Genomic DNA, 26,950 nt, shown 5'->3' on the forward strand with positions numbered 1-26,950 from the left:
AAGGAAGAATTAAGCTTACTTCCCTCAGTAACGACATTACATGTTTTGTCTCTGGACCAGCCTTCCCCCTTCAACCAACCCATACCCTAACCCAAACCCAATCTCACAGCAAAGAATTATGGACCAATCACATTGATCAGCTGATTCTTTTCTTCCATTCCAAACTAAGTGAGTAGGTCAGCAGCACTATGCACATAATAAATGTTAGTTACAGGTTTAGATGCTGAAGTGCTTTAAAAAGGATCTACATCAACATGTTGCAGCATTGTATTCCATTTACAATGCTGCAACAGCTTCACATTTAGTCCCTGTTTTGCTAAATAAGACCTCAATGAAGAACAGGCAGATGAATCAGGATCACCTCTCAGTGGCTGCAACGGAGGAGAAATCCCCAGTCGTCTTGGACCTCCTTGCCACCAGACACAGGTCCCTCTTCCACCAAGATATGCGTGGTCGTTGGTGTGCAACAGCTTGCACACATTAAACTACTCATGCACAGGCTTTTTTCACAGGAAGAACTTTTCCCCCACCCCTACCCATAAAAACCGTGCGGCAATGGATGAGTGGTGACGGGGACAGTTGAAGTGATCACCTGGAGTCCCTAGTCACAGACCCACATGCAGGCGGTGACTGAAAGATGGTCGTCATGTGCCCCTGGACTGGGATGGGGGGCATTTTTGGCAGCAGCGATCATGACTGAGCAGGCCTTTTTAGGAACCCCTCTGCTCATCCCATATGGGGAAGGGGCTAGAAAAGGTGTCCCAAACATAGACTATCCCACCCAGTGGTGCAAGGAGAAATTATGACTTGCTGGTACTGCACTCATGGGACGGACACAAGGTGGGGGTACGTGACACCCCTCGTGTGACCCTCCATGTGACTCCTCCCCACCCCACTCCCAGCCTGGGGCTCCCACGCTCTCCCCATCCCCTCTAACATCCCCCCTTACCTGTTAAATGATGCTTTGGGCCCCTGGTGCCACCTGTACTTTCAGAGGTCATTGAGGATCCAGCAGCACCCCAAATTAAAAACTTCTTAAGTGAAAGAAGGATTGGAAGGACAATCACCCTACTTTCCCTTAACACACTATCAGTGCCTCCCTTATGTCCAAACTAAGCTTCTGCCAGCCTGTCTTTATTAAGGGCTCTCCTCCAGGCACTAGGAATACAAAGATGCTGCGCCATCTGGGTTTGATGGAAAAGAGGCATAGAACTGTGTGCACCATGTACATCTTTATAGTACTACAGCCCAAATTGCTTTATTATTTTCCTCAGCATGACATACAGGAGGGACAATCAAAATCATTGGCAGAACATGCCTGAGAACTGTCTCTGGACAGATAAGCAATTGATCAAAATCACATTCTCTGATCTCTTGGGGCCAAATCATGTTCCCATTGAAATCAACAGGAGTTTTTCTATTGAGTTCAATGGGAGCAGGCTTTGACATTTGGAGAGGAAAGAACAAAACCACTCAAGCAAGGGCTCTTCCTGTCTCTTCAATGTATCTACTTGTGAAGGTCACACCACAGCCTTAGAGGGGGCCTTGATTAAACAGATTGTCTAAGTTTTTTCTTTTCTACACTCTCCCCTTTCACCAGGGACAACACCAATCCCTTCGCCATCACTCAGACTCAGGCTTTGCTTTGACTCCTCCCTTTCTTTCTCCTGATCCAGGATCTTGCCAAATTTTGCCTGATACTTCTAAAACCTGCCCCTTCCTCTCCAGTCCCTCTGCAAGAACCATGGTTCTCTTTAATCTGCACCAAGAGAACCACCTTCTTTCTAATCCTCCAGCTTCCCATCTCTCCCTCTTCAATCGACTGAATGTTCAGCAGCTCACTTGATCTGCTTCCCTGCCTATCTATGGTCCTTCACTGGCCCCCTTCTTCCCCCAGAGTGTAAGCTGTTCACGCTCATTTCTTTGCTCATAACTACATCTCACCTCCCATTACAAAAAGGGAAGCCAAGACTCGAATGCCCTGGCTGCGTTTGCTCCTTTCCCTGATGCCGCAGTGGGGAAAGGAGCAGAGCGCAGCCCCACTCCCCTGGCCGTGTCCTCCAGCAGGACTATGCAGCTCCATGGGGCTGTCCAGCGACCCCACATGTTTCTGGTACTCTGTACCAGCTAGACATGTCTTGTAGATACAGGGTACCAGACAGTACCACCATACTTGCACTCCTGATCCCATCATACCTGACTGGATAACCGTGTCCAGAGGGATCACTCCCAATGCGGTCGAAAAACAAAAATGTTTCTTGCAACTTGGAATGTCTGTACCCTACTAGATGAATCAAAAAGTGAAAGACCCTAATGCAGAACAGCAATTGTTGCCCAAGAACTCTCGAGGTACAGCATCGACATCGCTGCTCTCAGCAAAACAAGATGTGCAGATGAAGGCCACTTGAGGAAAGAGGGCGGCGGTTACACTTTCTTCTGGAAAGGAAAACCAGCAAGCGACAACTGAATACACGGTATTGGCTTTGCAATCAAAAATCTTCTAGTCAACTGCCTGACTGAGCTCTCCATCGGCATCAACAAGCGCCTTACGACCCTCTGCATCCAATTGGTCAATAAGTCATTTGCCACTATCACCAGTGCATATGCACCAATCTTGACGCTGAAGAATAAACAGAAAGCATCCTTCTACACTGACCTTAATAAAATTTTGTCATCCCTTCCAAAAATAGATAAGATAATCCTCTTAGGGGACTTAAAAGCAAGAGTTGGAAGGGAGGAGTGGGCAAGACCAATTCCAATGGCATCCTTCTACTCAGCAAATGTGCAGAGCATGACCTTGTGATCACAAACACGTTCTTCAGACAAAGCAACAAGTATAGAACAACTTGGCAACATCCTCGCTCAAAATAGTGGGACCTCCTAAACTACATCATTGTAAGAACACAGGATCTAAGGGATGTCCAAATCACCCCATCATGAGAGGAGCCGATGATTGCTGGACTGACCACCGCCTGGTGAGGTCAGTCATGCCCATCAGAATTAAACTGAAACAAAAAAAGCAACCCAAATCGCACAGATGACAATACAACATCCAAAGGCTTAAATCTTCATCGCACCAAGAGAACTTCCAAGCACTCCTCAGTGCAAAACTGGCCATATGCACACCTGGAAATGACAACAAGTGTCAAAGAAGACTGGGAAGCCCTAAAACGGACCATCCATGAGGTTTGCGAGGAATCCATTGGCCTTGCTACCCGCCGCCATCAGGACTGGTTTGACAACAACAACATTGAGACTACAACCCTTTTGGGCCAGAAGAGAAAAGTTTTTTGCAACTAGCAAAACCAATCGCTATCTAGTCAGAAACAGAGCTCTTTCCATCAGCTCAAAGCTGAAGTTCAAAGGAGGATCTGAGAAATCAAACACAAATGGTGGGAGAACAAAGCAAAATAAATCCAAACATTTGCTGACAGATATGCTATGCAGAGTCTTTTTTGTGAGATAAAGACCCTGTATGGACCAAGCTCATGTGACCTCACACCTCTGAGATCTAAAGGTGGTAGTACCTTTCTTAAAGATAAAAAATCCATCAAAGAGCATTGGAAGAAATACTACCAAAAGCTTCTAAATTGAAAATCAACTGGACACCATCGACTCCATCCCTCAGCACCCAATCTGGGAAACTCTTGCCAACCCACCAACACCTGAAAAACAATAAAACACCAGGTCCTGATGGCATACCAGCTGAAGTACTGAAAGTAGGGGGATTAACAGTGACTAACAAGCTTCACTTGCTGCTCCTCAAAATCTGGCGCACCGAAGAAATCCCTGCTGACTTATGTAATGCTAACATTGTCAGCATTTTCAAAAAGGGAGACAGGGATGACTGTGACAACTATCAAGGCATTGCCCGCCTCTCCATTGCTGGGAAGATTCTTGCTAGATTCTTACTAAATTGCCTGCTCCCTCTTGCAGAGGAAGTACTTCCCGAGTCCCGGTGCACCTTCGGACCATCACAAGGCACAACCGACATGATTTTCACAGCCAGGCAGATCCAGGAAAAATGTCAAGACCACCACCAGCAGCTGTATATGGTCTTTATCCATCTGACCAAAGCCTTCAGCTCTGTCAACTATGAGGCTCTGTGGAAAATTATGTCAAAGTTTGGCTGCCCAAGCAAATTTATCACCATTGTAAGACTCCTCCATGACCAGATGACTCCATCCTGTGCAGTGATTCTAACTCTGAGCTCTTTGTCATCCAAACTGGCTTAAAACAAGGTTGTGTACTGGTACCCACCCTTTTCTCCATTTTCTTAGCAGCTATGAAAACATTCACCCAAGACCGTCTACCACAGGGCATTGGCATCCAATATTGGATTGATGGCAACCTCTTCAACCTTTCTCTTCTTCATGCCAGAACTAAAGTAATATCAGCAACAATAACCGAACTCCAGTATGCAGATGGTTGTGCTGTAGTTGCACACTCAAAGAAGGATCTACAAACAGCCCTTAATTGCTTCTCTGAAGCTTACAAAAGCCTAGGGCTAGCCCTGAACATCAGCAAAATGAAAGTTCTCCACCAGCCAGCTCACAGTCAATCATCAGACCCAGCAAGGAAGATCTACATTGACAAAGAAGAACTGGAAAATGTAGAAAACTTTGCCTTTTTTGGCAGCCATCTCTCACAGTGGGCAGACATAGATGTTAAGATTCAGCACAGAATTCGCAGTACCAGCCTTGCCTTTGGCAGACTGTCTCACTGGATGTTCAACAATCACAACATAAGAACACACACTAGACTTTTAGTTTATAAAGCGGTGATAATCCCAACTCTCCTCTGTGGCTGAGAGACTTGGGTGACCTACAGAAAACACCTAAAAAACCTGATTTTAATATTTGACCTCACCCTGATGGATAAAATCCTATTGAATTTAAGAGAAAAAAAAACAAATGAGGACTCCATGCAAATTACAACAGCCTAGAGAATATAATAGAGTATGGCAGCCTCTCTGTAGACTCTTTTTAACCATCATATAGAATTCAGTCATGTATAAATTTTTCCAGTGAATAATTCACATTTTAGTAGGTGTCTGATTTACAACCACACCCACAGAGCACAGCAAAGTGAAGAATGTTCATAAATACACATCAGTCAGAAGACAGGCATAATCATTACTATGCCTGATAAAAAGTGCCTTTTTTATTGAAAAGCAGAGATGGGCTAGGTTCAAATCCTCTGATCTAATTTCCTCCAGATTTAGGGCAATTACAAAACTGAATCCAGAGACAAATTTTGTGGCATGACATCTCCATCCGTGCTGGAAAACAAATGACTGAAAACAACGGAGTTTTAACTGTTACGTAGCCATGCAAAAACCAAGGACTGTCCATAACATTATTTAGCATACCTAATAATCAATTGAAGCACCATCATGTAAGGATGCAAGGTGCATGTTAGCTGAGGTGCATCAATTTTTTTGTCCTGCAAGATTATTTATGTAGACGAGGGGTAATATTTTCAAGAGCATCTAATTGACGTGGGGACCTAAGTCCCATTTTATAAAGCAGCTACGTTACTTTTGAAAGTGGGACTTATGAACTTTGGAAGATTTACTCCAAGGCCTAATTCATACTGGCTGGCACTTAGACATTGTCATTTGGGAAGATTTTCTTTTCACAACAATTCTAACAAATCAGAGAAAGTATTTGGGAAAGGCGTCAATATATCTTCAGGCATGTTATTCATTTTGCATTTAACATATGTATATATTCAAAAACAGTGCGGTTTGCTGACACTCAAGAAATACTGAGATTCTGTGAAGTACAAAACCAGAAGATTTGAAAGGTGTCTCTTTTCTGCTTCCCATGTTACACTATGGAGCATAATACCAGCTCATACAGTGACACCTAGTGCAAGTGATGGGGATATAACACTATTGCAAGTCAAGACACGCTTCCTTGTTAATATTACTTTGATTTCCAATAAAATGAGCTAATTCAATAGTGCTGAAAGGCTCCCATTTCTTTTAGACCCCAATTTGCATGCATATTCTAATTCTCATTTGAATCTATTAAAAAAGTAGCAAGCTTATGGACCATGATCTCTGCTCAGTTCATCACTTAACAGTCAGGATTGCTGGGTCATTAATATCAATAATGAGCTAGAACTGCAATTAGGGTCTAAATGAAATATGCCATGAATTACTGATTTATTATTATGTTTGTCAGTACAAATATACCATGGCACAGCAGACATGACTGAAGAACTGGTATTATTGCAGAGGTATTTCAGATTTGCCCATCTTTCTAAAAGGCGTCCAGGAAAAATATTCACTGAGGCTAATATTTTATTACTGGACCAGTTGTGTGAAAGACATGAAACAGAATAAAATAGTAGAACCTGGCTAATTTATATCAGTGCTGGAAGATCTATTGCAAATTACTGAATATTGTCAATTAGCAAGTAATTATTTTGCTTTCCTGTTCATCTGGCCCTGTGACTCTCCTCTTTAAACCCTTTTCACTGGCTTCCCCTTACACAATTTGTCCAGTTTAAACTCCTTCTCTTTAAGGGTTTACCATATCCCATTCCAGAGCTTTTTTTTTTAAACCATATTTCCCCAGGCAAACATTCCATCAGCAAGACCAGCCTCACTACCCCCATTTGTTGTCTTCTCCTACTCCTGCTCTGTGCCTTTTCCAAGAGGGAGACCTAGGACAAGAAGCCTGTAGCAGAGCCAGGCACCAAACCTACATCTCCTGGGCCGGATTCTCTGTTGTCCTGCACTTTATGTCATCATTTACACCTGTGCAAAGTGGGTGTAAAATATTACTTAATGAAGGCACGGCAGTACCTTGATAGGCGCTGTCCCTTGTGATCCCATTTACCAAGACTTTACCCTTCTCGTTCAAAGCCCTCATAAAAATTCAATTCCATGATACCCAAAAGAACTAAGTTAATCAGACAATTAAAAAAAAAAACACCCTACAGATTACTTCAAACTGGATTTCTCAGTGAATTCCTTTCTTCTCTGGATTTCTCTCAGATTGTATTCTCTTTAGGACAGACTGTATATTTGGGTCTTGTACAGTCCCAAACAGAGTTCACTCTTAACAAATAATTATTATGTATGATGTATATGAAGTCAAACACTATAAACCATAGGTAAGGAATCAAAAAAGTACTTAGCTCAGTTAGCTTCAATTTATTGTAATATTTCAAAGTATATTTATAAACAAACAGCTATGAAGTTTTAGCAATAGCAGATATCACACATCACTTTGCTATTAAATCTTTCAGAAGTGGAGAGACTTTCATTTTTCCATGTGAACTGATGAAATGTGAATTAGCTCAAGTTCTGACTGTAACTTTCTTTTATGATTAATTACAAACTATCTTTATTTGAATCTAAAGTATATGTACAAAGCCTTAAAAAAATGGGACTCCGGGAAATTTAATTTACAGAAGAGAACTAGTTCACCACAGTTTATCTTCCACTCGGTTTGATTTTTTTTAGGCTTGTCTACAGAGCTGCAAGGTGCACTACGGATTTGTGATTTGTAAAGCACACTGTTCATGTGGACCCTGCTGGCATGAGCTAAGAATTCCCTGGTGCCTTTTAACATAGTCAGCACTATGTTAAAGTGCACAAGGGAACTTTTAATTTGTGCCAGCAGGGTCTACACAGAGCAGTTTGTGCGGAACACATTAGTGTGCTTTAGAAATCACACCCCCATAGAGCACATTGCTGCTCTGTGTAGACAAGACCTCTGATGTTGCCTTTGCAGATTTCCAAGCAGTACAATACTTGGAAGAAATATATGTAGCATTTTATGTATTCTATTGGGCAGAGAAGAAAGCACAGTTTGCCTGTTCTAATAAATTTGACACTCATTAAACATGAGCAATGAAAGAAAAGCTAATTTTGTGTGCACACACACACACCCCCTTCAATCTAGCGCGTTTATTTGTGTTTAGATTTAACTATGGAGTGCAATATACCCATGCAAATTTTAAACACATGAAGTATCAGTTTTATATATTTGAAAAGCAACCTACGTCTCTCAAAAGAAAATCACGCACTCCAAATGCAAAGCATAACCTTCCACCTTCCAGAATGAGCTTAAGAAAATTGATTAGGCTTGCAGAAAGTCTCAAAGGGTACATCTACCCTGCAATAAAACTGCAGCAGCAAGTCTCAGTGCCCAGGTAAACAGATCCGGGCTCACCCCCTGGCACTAAAAATAGCTGCATAGACTTTCCCGCTCAGGCTCTGAAACCTGGTGAGGGGGGTGGGTCTCATAGGCCAAGCAGGAACATCTACACTGCTATTTTTAGCACTGTAGCACAAGCGTAAAGGGCCCATACTGTTCTGAGGGGTCCTTACTGAGAAAGGGTACCTGCTGGGATTAGAAGACAGTTTATGAGTGTGTTTTGCATCTAGAAATATAGAGACAAGGGCATAGTCATTTCCCTATTACCAACATGGAGATCATATTTACCTGGTGTCCCCTTCTTCTCAGTATACAGAAGTTCCTTCAGGAGACTGTCTCCCTACAAGACTCCCCTCACACGGACCCCATCTGTTGAGCTGGAAAGGGGGGAAGTAGCCATGGTTCATGAACTAGTGCAGCAAAGTGCTTTTCTGAGGGAGCTGCTAACAGTGAGAGCAAGGATCTGAAGGAGTTCACATTGCGTGGAGATGGGTCCCTGTCCCACCATTTCCTGTGGACTATGTGGGAAAATGGGGGTGATTAGGAGCAAACATTTAAGCAAGGGCTCTGATGATGGCTGGTGATTGTGAGTTACACTTCAAACTTACACTTACAAGGATTGGTGTTGGTGAGATTTTGTTTTGTTTTGGGGGAGGGGTTAAATAATCTTGAATAATTGGTATATTTAAGGAAAAGTCACATGACAGATTTATAACTTTATAAGCCTAATAACTGGTTTACATTTTGAAGACTCTCTTTATGATAAGAAGGGCTATCAAGGGGGATGAGGGGTTAAGCTTGTTTACTTTTTTATTGTACAATGAAGTGTTTTGTTTTTTAAAAGAAGTGCATATCAGAGCTTACAGCAACCTTTGCCAGGCCTCTTGTGAAAGTTACAAATCATGCAGACATAAAACAAAATCTCTGCACTCACGTGTGGTTAAAATTTACATCCTAATGTACTAGTTCTCATTGAGAATTAGTGAATAAAAGCAGATTGAAGTTTTTACAGTGAGTTGAGAGTGGACAACAAGAAAGTTTTTTAAAAAATGAACACACACAGCGCTCTTTCAAAATGACACAGCTCAAAGATGACTTGTCTAATTAACCCCTTTAACTTTAAAAAAAAAATCTGCTCTGGGTAGGGACCACAAATCAGGAGTGAAGTTTGTGTTCAATGTGAGGTTGTCAGCATTACTCTTGTAATGGAAACTGTCTTCTTACCTTTACTGTGGAGCCGCCCCCAAGCGTACTTGTGGTCCTAGGTCCTCCTCCTAACCTTTACAGTACAACTCTTGGGCTCAGCTGAATGCATTCTAGTCTTTAGCAATTCCACTTTCAATTCTCCTGTGCTGAGAGATTGGGGGTCCAAGAAACCACTGCATCGCAGAACATGCAAAAATTCAAAAGGATAGAACGCAGATTCAATCTGGCCCTATACCTAATCTGTAGAAGTAAAGGTTACAGAGAGCAAGAGATTACAGTCTGGAAATACAGCAATAGCCTCCCTGAAGATTCTGCTGCCAATCAGGGTAAGAAGGCATCGGGCAGGGATCTGGGACAAAGAGATACTTTCATGAAAGGATGCAAACTTCAAGGTTCAGGACTTTAACTCTACCAGCATTGCCACTACCATGGCAGCCTATGTTCCAAACCAGGTTCCTGAGGTATAATCCACAAGGAAGACACATAGCAATCCTATGGGGATAGAGGGAAATCTTGGACTGGAACAAGGATTCTTCTTCTTACCTAAAGGAAGGTAATGTGAAGAAAGATTACTAAGTCATTTTTACATGAATGACATGCCTGCCCTTTGCCTTATTGCCATTTACCTCTAGACATCTTCTAGTCAGAAAGGTCAAAACTTCTATAGTTCTACTTAATTGCCATGGGATGATTCACGCTCAGGGGCTTCCTTTCATCTGGTCTCTTATCTTCAACATTTAACATTATATACCACCCTTCATCACTGTCAATGTCATAGGAGCTAGACCTGCATTAGCAATGGACAAGTCACAAAAGGTTTGGTGGTTCAATTCAAATAAGCATCCAAAAGTTCAGCAGTTTATCAAAGTCATTTTCATTTAGAAATCAGGCTTGGAATCATGTAGGAATCGACTCTTCCATTGTATTTTAAGTATCTCCACTTCTGGATGAATTTGGCCAAGACAGGCAGAGAAGCATGAAAAGGAGAAATAAATTAACCAAATATTTTCAATAGCCCAAGAAGATGCAGAGCAGGGTTATTTTTTGACAAAGATTAGGGCAAGCTGTTATTTTATCCATTCCCAGTCAGTGTCCCCAGTTTACTTTTTAGAGAACAGCAGGAGAAAGGTCACGACAAAACTAAAAGCTGGGATCAAAACACCTCTGAATTTTGAGAACCTTCAGCTCAAATCTGGCAAAAAAATGACTCTGCAAAATCATCCCCATAGAGTTCTCTTTGAATTTTTCTATTGCAGGAAAAGATACTTAGGACACTGGATTGCTGTGGCTGCTCCTCCTCCCACTACCTCAGTCACCAGGCAGCCATCTCCTAGCTCCGCCTACTTTGGGGAGGTCATGGAGCGGTCAGAATACAGATTAGTTCTGGCCAAAATATGGGCAGGCTGACAAAAATAAGGCGGGGGGGGGACTTTAAGGAATAATTTTTCAAGTTCGTCAGGTGCAGGCTGAGCACTAGCAGAGCATTTTACATGCATTCTGCAGAACATTTTCTCTCTCACCCACTTATGAAGAAATTAATCTAAAACTCACCAGAATTTATGCACAGCCCTGCATCTTATTAAAAGAATTGTCCCTGGCAACATGTTTTACTTGCTGGCAACTATGTAGTGGAAAAATTATTTTTTTCCCCACCCTCTCATAACTCCAAATGTCTGAAGGGATTTGGCTTAAACTTCTCTCCCAAAAACGTACCTTCAGGGAAATTTTCAGTGCAATTTTCCATACGTGGAAAATTTCAGTGTAAGTGAGGAATGTTTCTGATTGTGGTTGTAAACAGAAACGGTTTGGCAACCTTTCCAGCGTTTAAAGGGTGTGGGGTGAGAGAGTGTCACTACGATTATATTAACCATTACAGGTTTGATTTAAAATGTGTGTAGAACAAGCCTTGGGTAGGTAACAGACTCATTATACTGAAATTTAACACAGGAATGTGAGAGGAAATTAGGGGTACATAAGCACATAGTTAGACTTTGCTATTGGATGATGGGGGCTATGGATCTTCGAAGAGAGACATGTTTTGTTTTGTTTTTTGCACAAGAATCTTGAAGGACTAAGTCTTTTTTTTTCCTTTCTTTTTTTTTTTTGAGCAAGTCAGCAGCAGCATCGTGTTCATAATGTAAATCTCACTGCATTAGCCAACTAGTGAGCGTCAATCTGGTGCTAAATGGAAAAACTCTCCGGTTGTGGAACGTCATTCTGACTCAGAGCTAGCAAAACAGTGGCCTCTTCCCCCCTCCTCCGAGAAGCTGCCAAGCATGTCAGATTATTCATGTTAAATTATGCTTGATGGCATTGAGATGTGCACTGCTGTCATCTAAAGGCTCAGCTGCAGCTGTCAAGTCCTTTTTACTCAGAATCTTGTGTAAGAATCCAACCGTGGTCCAAGCAGGTGAACAGGCCTTTATCAGTCTATTTACCAACTAAAACTGAATAATTAAACCCTGACAAAGTGAACAAAACACATAACAATCAAAGGTTCTGAGAAGGAAAATTAATCCCATCCTCCAATTATCAACTGTTTAATACCTTCTGTTGACCTGTAGATGAACAATTCCATTAAAATCCAAGGGTCAAATTCAGTGCTGGCATAAGCAGCCACAGTCTTGATGATTTAGCCAGCAATGAATATCGCCCTAGATTTTAAACCCTGCTGCCAGCAGGCAGGAAAGGGGAAACAAGCTGGAATGTCAAATAAAGGTGTGTTCATACAAACAAAGGTGGTATGCACATATGTATACCTCAAACTTTGCTGTGGCATTCTTAACATTTCTTCTAATGTCACAGTTTGAATCTCTAGAACAATTAGACCTTTCCCTTTTACAATGTTACCGCCCTTAGTAAAGACTTTATTTACCTTGTAAGCTCTGTTTTCCTTTAGTCTTGCCGCAGTTCAGTCCATGCTAGAACACCACCAATCTCTCCCAGGTTTTCATTTTCTCACTTCCCATCCTTTGACCTGCAGGCAAATGAAGCCATTCAAATATTTGCTTATCTTGTCATCTGTTGCCATCAGACCTTGCAATTCCTGTCATGCCCCACATGTCAGTTTAAAGCATAACGTCATTAATACCTCCAGTTCACTAATGGATGCTTCACACATGAATGCATTAATGAAATGTGTTATTGTTTTTCCTCACAGGACATTAACAATCTCGCTCACGCTGAGCCCCTGAAGCCCTGCAGTGCTGCTGAAAACCACTAGCTATCAAATGAACCCTCAGTTACGCCTCAGTAACTTTAAGTTCAAGTTTATCACTGAAGCGTCACTCATGTGAAGAGAAGATACAAGCCTCTAAGGTCTTTTGGGCCCAGCTTCAATTACCATAAAGAGTAACAGGAGGCAATAGCTGCAAAGGAAAACGCACCATCGTATAAATGAAACCCTGTCAAGATAAAATAGGAAAGATCTGGGTGTCACTGTAGTGATTTGTTTCTTATTTTTCCCCTTTGTCTTTGGGCTGATGGTTTGAATAATGAAGACAGGATTGGTTTTTCTCCTAGAATATACAAACATGTGTGGTCTGGTTTCCGGATAGTGCCCCGACATATTAAGAGGGATTGAAGATTCTGTACACAGGCTAGATTTAAATTGGATTTTTTAAACCTAAAAGAAATAGTTCCAGAAGATTTGTAAGATGAGCCACAGCAAGCTATGCAGCCATCATTTGCAGGTTACCTAAATAAGGCCAATTTTCTTCTATTTAGGCTGCTGTTTCAAAAGGATTTGCTAAAGAGAGAGGACAGTAATGCCAGAATCTTTTTCTGTAATTAAAAGGAGGATCCTAGCTAAAACAAGCTTTTTAAGGGGAATCATACTTGCCTGCCCCTGTATAATTTAGTACACAGTAGACATTTTTAACCCTTATTGCACACGGGCAGTGGGATAAAGGAGTCCTGACCTCAGCATGGGGACACATTCCAGTTCATCTCCCTTAGTTGTCATTTTACTGTTCTGAACTCCTTATATCCTTCTTCTTTCCACTAAGTGCCTGTGTCATTTGCATTAATCCCTATAGTTCTGGAAAGTTTTTACACATAAGGAAAAACAACAATCAGTAAGTGTCACTGCGGCTAGTGCCCAGTCTCACAGTGCAATCATTCTTTGGTTCATCTCTTATTCTGTTTTAAGAGGACTTCTCCCTGAAGGCCTGTGCTCTATGTAGAGGCCCCACAGCATATGGCATATACTAGGTCTAATACATCTCATAGAACAAGTCATGTGCTCTGAGCATAAGCTCGCAATCATAATTAGCCAACTTGTCCAGGAAATTAGGAACTTCCTGTGACATTAACACATAGTTGTCATCTGTCAGATAGCATGGGTTATCTTGAAACCAGATTTAACTCTTTCCACGCTATCTCAGAATAGTCACTACTCTTCATTCCCAGCAATTTAAAGGAAAGAGGACTAGATCTTTCAGCTTTGCCATACAGAATCATTTCTCAAACTCGTCTGCTCCCATGGTCCCAGGCAGCATCCTCATTCAGGGGCATTTGCTTTTTTTTGGTATTCATTACCAGAAGGGGTGGAGGGGAGTGGTTGGAGGGTGAGCAGTGTGTGAGGGAAAGGGGGTAAAACAAGTGTCAGCAGATGAGAGCTTTTTGCTTCCCTATAGATTTATCAGTCAGCCCTGTATCCTCCTCAGGATCTTGAAAATTAGTGATTGATTGCAGATTCTTTGGCTCAGTATCACGGTCTTTGTCTACAACATCCTAATCTTTTCCTTTTATTGCTATTAGCTAATCAATACACTCCATAAACCTATGACCGTCTACTGCTATTACACATGTTACTGGACTTCATTTCTTAACATTTCCAACCAAGCATTTTTCATTACCTACCCATTTCTTTCTCTTATTTCCTAATGGGATGGCTTATGCAGAGTGGAGTGTTCTTAACCTATTCACTGCCAAGTGACATAAAGAGGAACAAAAACACTACACTCAGCAAGTGCCTCCTGGTGTATCCTTAATGGATTCTAAAAATATAAATTCACATGACAGTGGTGTCCATCCGGCTGGAGATGAATTCTACTTGCTGTACAGACATTGATTATTTTATATCCAGCATCTACATTTCTTAAAAACATATAGTTCCTGGTCTTAAGTATGCTGAATGTAAAATGCTTGCCTATGTTTTTGCAAGGTAATTAAGTAATCCTAAAGGTGTGTTTTTGGAAAAATAACCCCTGCATGTGTCATCAGTGGTTGCTTAATGGAGAAGGAGGATGCTCCAGTGGTTAGGGCACTAGCCTAGGACTTGAAAGACCCATGTTCAGATCTGCCACAGACTTTCTGTGTGAAATAGGGCAAGTTACTTAATCTTTTTATGTCTGAGTTCTTCATCTGTAAAATGGGCATAATAGCACTTCCCTACCTCACAGGGGTGTTTTGAGAGTAAATATGTGAAAGATTGTGAGGCTTTCAGATACTACAGTGATGGGAACCATATAAGTATCTGAGATACATACATATGCAAAGCCTGGAGGAAATGAGTTCTCTTGTAAAGACATAATTTACTCGGCAAGCTAAGAATGTTTGTACCAGGAAGAGATACAGTTTAGTGTAAGCAATAAATTCTTTCCTCACGTTTTCCCACTCTGCATGTGAAATCCTCCTGGCACTTCCAGGATCATTGGTGTGTTCTGTAATGACATCAATCACCTAACAAAGATACCAGAAGTACCACGGTAGCCCACACAAGTTATGATATCTGGGTTGTCACAGACCATATCATTCTGTGACATCATCTGTGTACTAGGAAGTGCAGAGAAGATTCCAGAGATCATTATAAAGAGCTCATAATTATCTTTCCCATTGAATGACCAAACACAGCCTCAATAGGAGGAGAAATATTTTAAAGGTTAAAAACCACAGTTTGACAACTAATGGTGCAACTCTTGCTCCCCTGAACACGTCTTATTCATGGAAGATCCTCACTGACATCTGTGAGACTCCTTACATGAGCAAGAAGTACTCATCATATGAATAGAAACTACTAGTTTGGGCCCTTAGTCTATAATAAAGACTTTCTATTCAACCAGGTGTTCAGGCATGTCGTCCTAGTCTCTTCAACAAGTACTTTTTCCACCTCAAGCTAGGATGTTAAAAGCTGTTTTTGTGCACAATATTCTTGTGATGGGGTGTACAAACCCCACACTGGGCCCAAAGGATTAAAGGACAATATTGGGCCGGGTAGCCCCACCCCGCCGGACCTGCAAAGTATGCTCCTTCTGGAGAGGAAGCTTGAAATGGAGCAACCCAGCTCAGCCAGAGGGAGGCTGTGGAGGAAGACAGACCCACCCTAAGGACTCCTAGACAAGGGTACCAAAGAAGCCTCCCTGCGGGGAGTAGGGCTGCACGCTGAGCCCATTTGGGGCTGAAGGTTTAGTTGCCTTTTCTTTTTCTTTTGTTACCTTATATTGGACCTGGAGCCATAGGGGAGAGACAGATGGTAGGAAGTGACCCAGGGAGGGTAACTCTGAGGGAATTCCAGGGTGCTGTTGAATCTCATAGGCCCATCAGTTGGAGTCCAGTGGAGTGGGAGGACTCTGGCTCCCCTACCCATTGTCCCTGCTAGCCATAAGCCACATTCCAACGTCACCTCCCTCCCCCTGATAAAAAGAGGGCAAGGACATGGCAACCCGGGGGAAGCAAAACCCATCCTCAGGTGAGAAATTGGACAGAAGGGCCTTCCCGCTGAGAGGCAACACTGAATGCACTATCCATTAGACCACCTGGCCCCACAACGGCTCTATTACAATTCTTTTACAATAAAACACACACACACACACACACAAAATATCCAGCACATATTAGAATTTGCTCTCCAGAAACTATCCTGGTATGTGCAGAACTAGATCTAGAATTACTGTTTCATTAGTGATTACCTGCATCAAAATCTTTACCTCTACTTTTGTTTAACATTTTCCATTTAAAAATCCATGACCAATTGTTGTTTACACTCTTTGCCATTCAAACATGCAGTAAAGCTACTCGGGTAGGGAAGGGGTTCTCTTTAGCTGGCAGTGCCTGCCTGAAGCTATTTAATTCTCAATATTTTCAGCCAGGGCATCATCTAGCCAACATTTTCATTGGAACAGTGCCCAGATGTGCTACATTAATTCAGGAAACTACCTTTTGTTGGAAAGCATTAGAGATTATTACCCATGAACCCTGCAGTGCAATATGTATTTCTAGAAATGTATCCAACTTTCTGTTGAATGTTACTAAGGCCAGATTTGTACAGGTATTCAGACTTGTAAAGATACAATGAGAGTTAGGTACCTTGTGGGATTTTCAAAAGCATCCATCTGCATCTTTTGGAGCCCATAGATCTTTAAAAATCTGATCCATCTCAGATCCAAATACTAGGGGTGAAGTCCTGGCACACTGAACTCAATAGCAGTTTTGCCATTGATTTTAATGACATCAGAATTTCACCCTACGTCTTTATATTACTGGTGGCAAAAAAAATTAAGGTGAGCAAATACTTAAATATTTCCACATATATTAGCTTCAGTAATAACATTCAGCAGCTGCATGGGGGGGAGACTATAATGTTATGATGTGGTTCTCCCCGGGAAAGACGAGGCTGAGAAAGGAAGACATATGGCTATAGTGAAGCTGCAGCTATGCGGCCAAACACCTGGGGGGAGGAGCGACCCAAAAAACCTCCTAATCCAACTGGCAAGGGGGTGGAGAGGGGTTACAGGAATCTCCTGAGTCTAGTGTGTACATTCTAGTTCACCAAAAAATATCATATGAGGGTCTCAAATGAAAGCCTGTGTCACACTGGTCATCTGTATCATTGTAAAATGTATGTACAGGTGTTGTGTAAGAGACTGGTCACAAGCAAAGGTGAAAAACGGGTTTGCTGTCCAGAAAGAAATATTTATCTAGCTGGCTGTTATATGTATCTTAAGAACTGCATGTTTCACAAGGAGTCAGTCTCCTTCTACTAGTCTGAACCGAATGCAAGTGAAGGATTGTGAAAAAATTTAAAGAGACAAAAAAAGCAAAAAAGAAGATGGGGGGAGGAGAACGTCAAGGGTTTTTTCTACAATATTTGGGGGACAAAGACGATGCCCTGTCATCCCTGACCTAGGAGTTAAGTGGACAGTGAATTTGCTTCACAAAAGTGGGATCTCAACCAGGCTTGGTTGAAAACTCTGGTAAGAACTTTAGGTAAGATAAGCTTCTTTAAACAAGAGGATAACTTGTTAGTTAAGTTTAGTCTCAAAAAAGCATATTATGATTTTGTTTCCAATATTCTTAGTCAATGTCACTTGAATATCTGTTCTTCGATAATAAACTTATTTTTGTTTTCACTATAGATATATCTAAGTGCTGTGGTGTTAAGCAAAGTGCTGGTCCTGAATTGACTCTAAACAAGCTGGTGTGTACTGTTCCTTGGGAGCGGCCATCCTGGAAATTCTGGTAGTTCAGTGGACAAGGTGCTGGACACTGCAGGGAATGCTCCAGGAACTTGGGGGTTGGTGTGTGCATACTACCTGTATGGCGACAGCAAGATCTGCTGAGGTCTGGAGGGCAGTACGAGTGCTGCCAGAGGAGGGTGATTCCAGGGAGCTGATACACAGCAGGCACAGACAAGACTAGGTCATGTTAAGGGCAGGTAGCGGTGAGGTGCCTCACAGCTCTCTCTCCCCCAGTCTCCATTCAGATTCCCTAAGCAAACCTCATTTACTCAGACTTTGTACAGAAGTCCAAAATTTCTTCCCATACCTTGTCAATACACAGCATTCACACAGGGAACATCCATATGATAGAAACTGGGATCGTGAATGGAATTTCACTCCCAGAGGGCCTACATAGCCAGTGGATCTCCATTGTTGGACTGATTGCATTTCAATAGGGAAAAATGTTTTGTACTAAAAACAGTATTTTTTTAAAAAGTGACTGTTTTCTATAGAGCATTTCAACTTTTCACCCAAAAACTGAAAAGTTTCAGTTTGGATATACCACCATGGTGCTTCATGCTTCCATTCTTCTCTCTGGGTTGGACTTCCCAGCTGGACTACATTTCCCATGATGCCCCACAGTGCCTCAGTGAGAGGGAGACTGCGATTCATCATGGGGATGATAATTCATAATTCGGACAGGGAGCCCAACCCATAGAGGAGAATGAGGTTATGAAGCATCTCAACTACAACTCCCATGAGACACCTAGCAGCATTTCCCAATTGAAATTTTTGGTTATTTAGCTAAATCATCTCATGGTAAGCAAGGGCTATATATAATATCCAATATATACACCTTTCCCTATTCTCAGGGTACACAAAAAAATCCATTTAAGAACATGGGTTACCCACAACCAGTTTTCCATTTCTAGCCATAACTAGAATTTGTTGTTGCTTGTAAGAGCTCTCCTAGCCCATCCCTACTTGCCAGTATAGACAAATTATTTGTCTTTCTGTGTATTAAAAGTAAAGATAGCTGAAACTAGTGAAGTCACAGAGTAAAGCGTCTTGATCAAATGTTGACATATTTTTTAATTCTCGGTTTGGAATTATAGGCACATGTAGACTCTAGGGACACCAAATGCTGTATCCAAACAGAATCTAGTTGGAGTATTTTAGTATTTTTTTCTGGAAAGGATTTGTGGTGTAACATTTACAGAGCGTCCCTACTATTGGCTGTTGGTGAAACAATCCAGGGGGAATAATCTATTGTAATATATATTCAGAATTCTTGACAATTTCTCAACTCTTGATTGGCATTTTGCAGCAAGTCCCCTTATGAAATGTAGCATCAGTCATTCAACAAGTTGTCATGGTAGATACTTTTTCATTATTCAGACCTAAGTTGTTAAAATTATATTAAAAGCTATAAAGATAGATATTTCACTGATCAGTTATGTATATATAAATTAAATAGTGGTTCTTTAACAGAACTAGAAACTATTGTTTAGTGTACAAATTGCACTGTTGAATCCAGCTTCAAAAGAAGAGGAGTTTTGGGAGTTACATGAAATCTAGGATAACAGTACAGAAAAAAATATTAATCATTTGTCTCAACAGAAGACACAGATTTGCTTCAATTGTATTCATATCCCTGTGTGTACTAAGGGGTTTTTGTTCAAGAATACATAAAGAGAAGGGGTTGAATAGGCACATGAATATATACTTGTACAAGTATTCAAATCAGAATAATTCACACAGCCATCTCAAGAACTCTTTGTAGGTTTGGGAATTAACAAATGAGGGAACGGACACCATAACATGTGACTCAGTTCAGCAATCACACATGACAAATTACCAATATTGAATACTCAAGTAAATAGTTGTGGTGAATGGGTCTCACGAAATTCCTAGGCTCATATATATTTGAATAAACTGTTCATTAAATTTCAAGTTAACAAATTAATAAAAATCAAAGTCTGTTCTCAAAGATGTGTATAGGGCTAGACATCACACTCAAGCAGACTTAACCAGTTAAAAGTAATGTTTTTGTCTCTTTAAGGGAATTTATTCTAGTGAAATAAGGAGTGAGTACAGGCATAGCAAACTACAACAATAATGAGTTTAATAAAATGCCTCGTGATTTTTCACAAATTATTCGTCATTTCATATCATGCTAATGGATGCTGAATCAGAGGTCAACTGACCATATTACTAATATCCTTGTCATGTTAACATTTAATCACATCCCAGAAAGATACTAACTTAATCAGGGGGGGGGGAAGATAGACTAGACCACTGAATATATTACTGATAATTCTTTAGATGATAAATATTCTTGGGTAAGGACAAGCTATTTTATTAGTCTGGAAACTATTAATTGAAAAAAATATTTTGTGGTCTTCAAAAAGGAACAATGGAAGGAAAAGCAGTTTAGGACAATATTATCCTTACTACATGTACTTAACTTACAAGATCCCTTTCACTGTGATATCTATATGAACAACATGAAAATGCGGTTAAAATCTATGTAAGAACAATGCAGAACAGGAGTAAGGAAAGCTATTATTTCCATCAGTTTTCTTAATAATACACTAAATATTAAAGTCAGAGACTATGGAGGTAGTATAATACCAAGAGGCTGCTGTACTCATGTTTCTTCTATTGATATACAGCCGATTGGCCCAAAACCAATTCAACCCTGGACTCTTATAGTAAAACAAAATAAGCGATGTTAATTAACAAACAGTTCCTTAGTGATAAGGCCCAAATGAACACTCCTTCAGTACATTTAATTTAATCAGAAATATTGCTGATCACTACTTATATCCAAGCAGCACAATTATCTGCAGTATCACTTTATGTATTTTGTATTATATTTGTATCCATCAGTTCCTTTCAGTACAGACATTTTCCCCAGTCCAACTGTACTTTACACAAATCACACTCTTATTTGTATTTTACACCAGGGAAAATGACTCCTCTATAATCCTCAATTCTAGTGTCTAAAATAGCTCCATCTTTTCCTATATCAGCGACTCCCAAACTGTGGGTCATGACTCCACATGGGATCATGCTATCAGCAGATGGGGTCACGGTGATCCCTAGTGTGCAGAAGATGCCATTTTGATCTGCACAGTGTGACCTCGCAAGCACTGTACATGCAAGGTCACAACGCATGGATGACACCATTTTGCTCTACAAAATGGCATCCTCTGCACAGTGTGACCCCACGCACACTATACATACATACTGGGAAGAAGATGCCATTTTGTGGAGCAAAATGTCATGCCGCATGGAGGATGCTCTCACACATATGGTGCGTTCGAGGTCACCGTGTGTGGAGGGCACCATTTTTCTCTTCAAAATGGCAAACTCCATGCTGTCTAGGGTCCTGGCAGGAAATACTTCATTAAAACAGGGCCATGCCAGCAAAAAGTTTGGAAATCCCTGTCCTATATCATGGTTCATCTCTGGGATCAGTGTTATTCAGTCCATTAAGTCTTCTACCACCTTAGAGGAACAGCAAATATTACTAAAAGCTGGATCTTAATTATAAACAGCTAGGGGAAAACAATCACGATCAATAATCAATTATGACAAACATAGAAGGTGTGGGTGTATACTACTAAGCTTTCCTTTTTATTACAAAGATAATCAGGAATGACACTGCTTAATTATTCACAAAGGTTCTTCATAAATTGTAAAAGACCACACTGATTGGAGTATGCCAAGAGCTCTCCAACAACAGTGTCTATGGTGTCTAGAACATGAATGTATGACTGTTGGACTATGACTATTTCTGTGACCCACAAACACACATCAATATACAACTGTACTTTGGTGATAAGCAGATTCAGAAATGGAATGATGAACAATTATGTTTACTAAAAGGCAAGATGAGAGGCAGCCTACATGTAGGAGAAATAGTAGCAGGTAATTGGGACAATAGCCAGATAATAAAACAGTGCAACTTCTCTTAAAAATTTGTTCTTGTGATATATTAAATCGCCTGTTTAGCTCAATAATTGACAAAGTTTGGAGAGTTGGGGTAGCAGTACAGCTGACTTTATATTACAAATAATTCTTATAACTGACAGCTTTGTAACCGGAATGTTGTATTTATATTTTTTTTTTTTAAAAAGGATAAGTATTGCCTTTTACCCCTGAAGACCAGAGTGAATGTTCTTACTTAGATCATTGGGGAAAATATCAGTTTGGTGATCTCAGACTAGTCCTTAATCTAGCATAATGCCGTTATAACATTATGAGGTGCAATCCAGACCAATAAGGAGCTGTGTCACCACCTGGCCTGCAACCCAGGGTACCTCACAATGTTTTGCAGCTATGGCTCCCAGCCTAGGCTCCTCACAAACAGCCAAACAGCATGCATGTCATACCCCGAGCATCTGGTCCAGCAGCTCTGACCTCAGCAGTCTGTTAGCAAACACCAGCAATACAGTGGCTTCCAGCAGCCTTGGTTACTACTTGCAGGGTGACCCTAACATACTCCCAGTTCCAAATTTGCCCCCAAAAAGTGTGTTCTGCACTGTCTAGCCCTCTCCTGGACTGTCCATCTATACTAGGTCAATTGCCCATATAAGGGAACAATATACAACAACTTGCTCCTTTTAAATGGAGTTATCACACAGCTCAGTTTAACCACAACAGTGGATTAGTTTTGATTAAAGAATGACATAAGTGTATTTAACACAAGAAGATAGGATTTTGAGTACAAGTATAGTCATTCAACTCTGAAATTGTTATAAGAGAAATAAAGATAAAAGGCTTCCTGATACTAAAACTTCACAAACTAGGCTTGGTTCAAAGTAAAATTCTTACCACATGCATCCCAACTGACAAGTCTTCAGGTCAGAGTCAAAGAGCTAGATTCTTTTGTTTGTGTTCTTAGGTTCAAGAGAGATTGATAGGGAAAGAGAAACTGGGTTATTTTGCCCTTCCCTTTTAAAGTCCAGTCCCCCTTGGAGATGCATTTTCCTAAAGGTTATCCCTCAAAGAAAAGTTTATTGAAACTGTAAAGAAGGTGACATGATGTCAAATGGTGAAAGAAGTTACATTCTGTTTATTTTTACCTCTGTTTGCTGAAATACAGATTTTCCTGGTCTCCTGCATTCCCCCTCACTGTCTCAGGACTCTGTTTACAATGTAAATGTAAACTGAGGTAAACACACATTCCTTTGTTTAAGACCTGCTCGCCCAGTTTTGCCTAATCAGGGCTATGTGGGTTTGAATATGTGCCATCAGCATCATTCAGGGAGAATTCCTAACTTTACGTATAATGTTGCTACATTCCACCATGATATTATTAACCAGCAAGTTATTCGTTTTCAAAATGATACCATACAAGGCATATTTTGTACAAAGATTATTACAATAGTGTGTATGGTGTGAATACAGAAGTGCATTCCATCACAACCACTCACTCACTTTAAAGGGTGGGAGACTTGATTGGATCAGCATGGTGCTGGACAGCTTCAGACTGAAAAGGGAACTGTATGCCAAGGTAGGGTCCTTCTCTTGAGCTTTCTGCCACTCACTGGCCAGCCAGAGGGAGATAGAAGTTGATTGGCTCTTTGCTCCCCACCATCATTAATAATTGCCCTACGTTGCTCAAGTCTCTTGCCCCATTTTAGCTGAAAACACCCTATGTCCCAGTAATTAGATAGTATAGGAACTGAGTTTTTAGGATCCTGTGGATGTGACCTGTTTTAGGGTCAGGAAAGAATGTTTCCCTTTGGGGCCAAATTGGCTGAGGCCTGATAGAGACACGGTTAGGTTAAACAGGAATACAATTTAGAAATTTAATACCAGGAACGTGTATGAAAGTTTAGTTTGCCACAACTTGTGTCCAGTGCAGATAAAAGGACAAAAGGGCCAGTGCCCAGAAATAAGAGAGACCTGGGATTTTGTTGGTGGACCTCAGGCCAATGGGAAATGGGGAGGACTGAAATATTCACAGATCAAGGTCCCTCTTTGGTACCTTCTGTCCTCCTCATCAGGGAAGGATGAGAGGATTCAGCAGAGTGGGCTGAATCACAAGAGCAGGCAGAGGAGAGCTATCGGCTATATGATAGCAACCCTGTAAATCCTGCATTGAACCCACTTAAATGGTCAGTAAAGGGAGATGGAGCAGATAACACTAGGGAGGGGGGCTAAGTTTAATAAAACTGTGGCCTGCTGCTTAAACCATCCCTGTGTCTGTCCTCATTCACCTGCATGTCCTGATCAATGAACAGTCCCTGCTGACAAGAGGTTCAAGTCAGGAATAACTATTATGTCACAGGTCAAGTCTATGGTGCACTGGCAGAGTAATAAGAGCAGAAGGCCAATTTCTACAGTACTGTGTTTCATTAAAACTGTTTTTGCTACAGCGGAAAGCTCAACAGCCCTGTATTTGTAACAGAGACAAAATGTTTGGATACTTATTCCAATAAACTACTACACCAGAAGTTTGTTAAAGAGTCAAAGGCTACAGAATAAATTAAAGAAAACCAGAAAAATTAACTCGGTATATACTGTATTTGCAAAGCCGGGCAGTTATTTCTCATCACTAACATAAACAATATTCATACACTAACACTTAATAAGGTAAAGGAAAGATAACAGAGCTAGCTTAATCTAGATTTATTTAAATACAGTTCAACTGGAATAACAAAAAATATTTGACCTTAAAGATCAGTTCAGTAATTGTCTCTAATCTGTGAGAAATCAATGCTAAATTCAACTTTAGAGTAAGCAGGTAGAACTGCCTTAAAGTTAATGAAGTTGGACTTGCTTACACCTTTGCTGACTTTGTCCTTCACTGTCAAAATGTAACGTTCTGCAAATTCTCAGGCTAAATTCAGGAATCATTCTCAGCAGTGTTTGTTGTTTTTGACATAGAATTTCACAGTCAATCATTTAGTCAAGGCTTGTTAATTTGAGTACTTTGACCAGATTTTATTATAGCTGGAACACATATCAACATTTATAGTAAGGTTGTCTAAGCATTTCCATTTTGAAGGGCATTTTCTGATGCTTATAACTTGGTCAAAATTTTACCTTTCAGGCTGAATTTTTCCAGATTTAGTCTCTGCCTGAGGGTGACTTTTTTTAAGTTTCAGCAAAACCAATGTAGCCATTTTTGAGTATCAAGAGACTGAGGTATGTCTACACTACGAGAGTAGATCGATTTTACTTAAAGCGAATTTGTGGAACCGATATTACAAAGTCGAACGTGTGTATCCACACTAAGGACAGTAATTCGACTTTGTGAGTCCACACTAACGGGGCAAGCGTCGACATTGGAAGCGGTGCACTGTGGGCAGCTATCCCACAGTTCCCGCAGTCCCCGCTGCGCATTGGAATTCTGGGTCGAGCCCCCAATGCCTGCTGGGGCAAAAAATGTGTCGAGGGTGGTTTGGGGTAACTGTCGTCATTCAACCCTCACTCCCGCCCTCCCTCTGTGAAAGCGCCGGCGGGCAATCAGTTCGCGCACTTTTCTGGTGATTGACAGCGCGGACACCACAGCACTGCGAGCATAGAGCCCGCTGCGATCATCGCTGCAGTTATGGCCGTTGTCAACACCTCGCACCTTATCATCCATCTTTTTCAGAGGCAGATGCTGAGAAATCGGGCGAGGAGGCTACAGCAGCGTGGTGAGGACATTAAGTCTGAGAATGGCACAGACCTCTCACAAAGCACGGGACCCCGCGCCGTGAACATCATGGTGGCAATGGGTCATGTTGATGCTGTGGAACGGCGATTTTGGGCCCAGGAAACAAGCACGGACTGGTGGGACCACATAGTGCTGCAGGTCTGGGATGAATCACAGTGGCTGCGAAACTTTCGGATGCGTAAGGGAACTTTCCTGGAACTTTGTGAGTTGCTGTCCCCTGCCCTGAAGTGCAAGGACACCCAGATGCGAGCAGCCCTGACTGTCCAGAAGCGAGTGGCCATAGCCCTCTGGAAGCTTGCAAAGCCAGACAGCTACCGGTCAGTCGCGAACCAATTTGGAGTGGGCAAATCTACCGTGGGGGTTGCTGTGATGCAAGTAGCCAACGCAATTGTTGAGCTACTGCTCTCAAAGGTAGTGATCCTGGGAAACGTGCAGGTCATCATAGATGGCTTCGCCGCGATGGGATTCCCAAACTGCGGTGGGGCTATAGATGGAACTCACATCCCTATCCTGGGACCGGACCACCAGGCCAGCCAGTACGTTCACCAAAAGGGCTACTTTTCAATGGTGCTGCAAGCACTGGTGGACCATAGGGGACGTTTTACCAACATCAACGTCGGATGGCCGGGCAAGGTTCATGATGCTCGTGTTCTCAGGAACTCTGGTCTGTTTAGACGGCTGCAGGAAGGTATTTACTTCCCGGACTACAAAATAACTGTTGGGGATGTGGAGATGCATATAGTGATCCTCAGGGACCCAGCCTACCCGGTAATGCCCTGGCTCATGAAGCCCTATACAGGCACCCTGGACAGTGAAAAAGAACTTTTCAACTACCAGCTGAGCAAGTGCAGAATGGCGGTGGAGTGGGCTTTTGGATGTCTGAAGGGGAGATGGAGAAGCTTACTGACTCACTCTGATCTCAGCGAAAGTAATATCCCCATTGTTCTTGCAGCTTGCTGTGTGCGCCACAATCTCTGTGAGAGCAAGGGGGAGACGTTTATGGCGGGGTGGGAGGTTGAGGCAAATCGCCTGGCTGCTGATTACGCCCAGCCAGACAGCCAGGCAATTAGAAGAGCCCAGTGGGACACACTGTGCATCCGGGAAGCTTTGAAAGCTAAGTTCCAGAGTGAGCAAGGTAACTTGTGACTATTAAGTTTGTTTAAACAGAAGCTGAACCTGCCTCCGTTTCTTTACCCAGTTAATGTTGACTATCCTCTCCAGTTACCAACCCCCTTTCCCCCCTTCCAACACACCTTTAAAAATAAAATAATGAAACTTTGTTCATTAACACCGTTTTCTTTATTAAGGATTTCATGGTAAAGTGTTGAAACTGGAACGCAGACTGTGGTCGGGAGCGGGTGTAGTGATGGAAAGGATGCTTCTAAACTCGAGGAATGACAGGCTCCTGCTCCTAGAGCGGTCCGCAGTGGTGGACTGGTTGTTTCAAT

At 41.6% G+C, this 26,950-nt stretch overlaps 1 long non-coding RNA gene across 4 annotated transcripts in view; it reads right to left on the minus strand.

Moving 5' to 3' along the window:
- LOC135972495 (uncharacterized) overlaps positions 1-26,950 on the minus strand; it is a 69,515-nt gene that overhangs the window by 16,692 nt on the left and 25,873 nt on the right. For 3 of the 4 annotated variants that reach the window (XR_010588957.1, XR_010588954.1, XR_010588955.1), the window contains exons 2-4: positions 12,259-12,360; positions 9,750-9,926; positions 9,402-9,623 (exon numbers count right to left, since the gene is read on the minus strand). This is a non-coding gene — a long non-coding RNA (uncharacterized LOC135972495). Of the gene's footprint in view, positions 1-9,401; positions 9,624-9,749; positions 9,927-12,258; positions 12,361-22,666; positions 22,840-26,950 lie in introns of those variants that run through there. The other variant, XR_010588956.1, reaches the window with a different exon arrangement.

Source organism: Chrysemys picta, chromosome 6 (genome assembly GCF_011386835.1).
Source record: "Chrysemys picta bellii isolate R12L10 chromosome 6, ASM1138683v2, whole genome shotgun sequence".
In the NCBI taxonomy this organism is placed as follows: domain Eukaryota; kingdom Metazoa; phylum Chordata; order Testudines; family Emydidae; genus Chrysemys; species Chrysemys picta.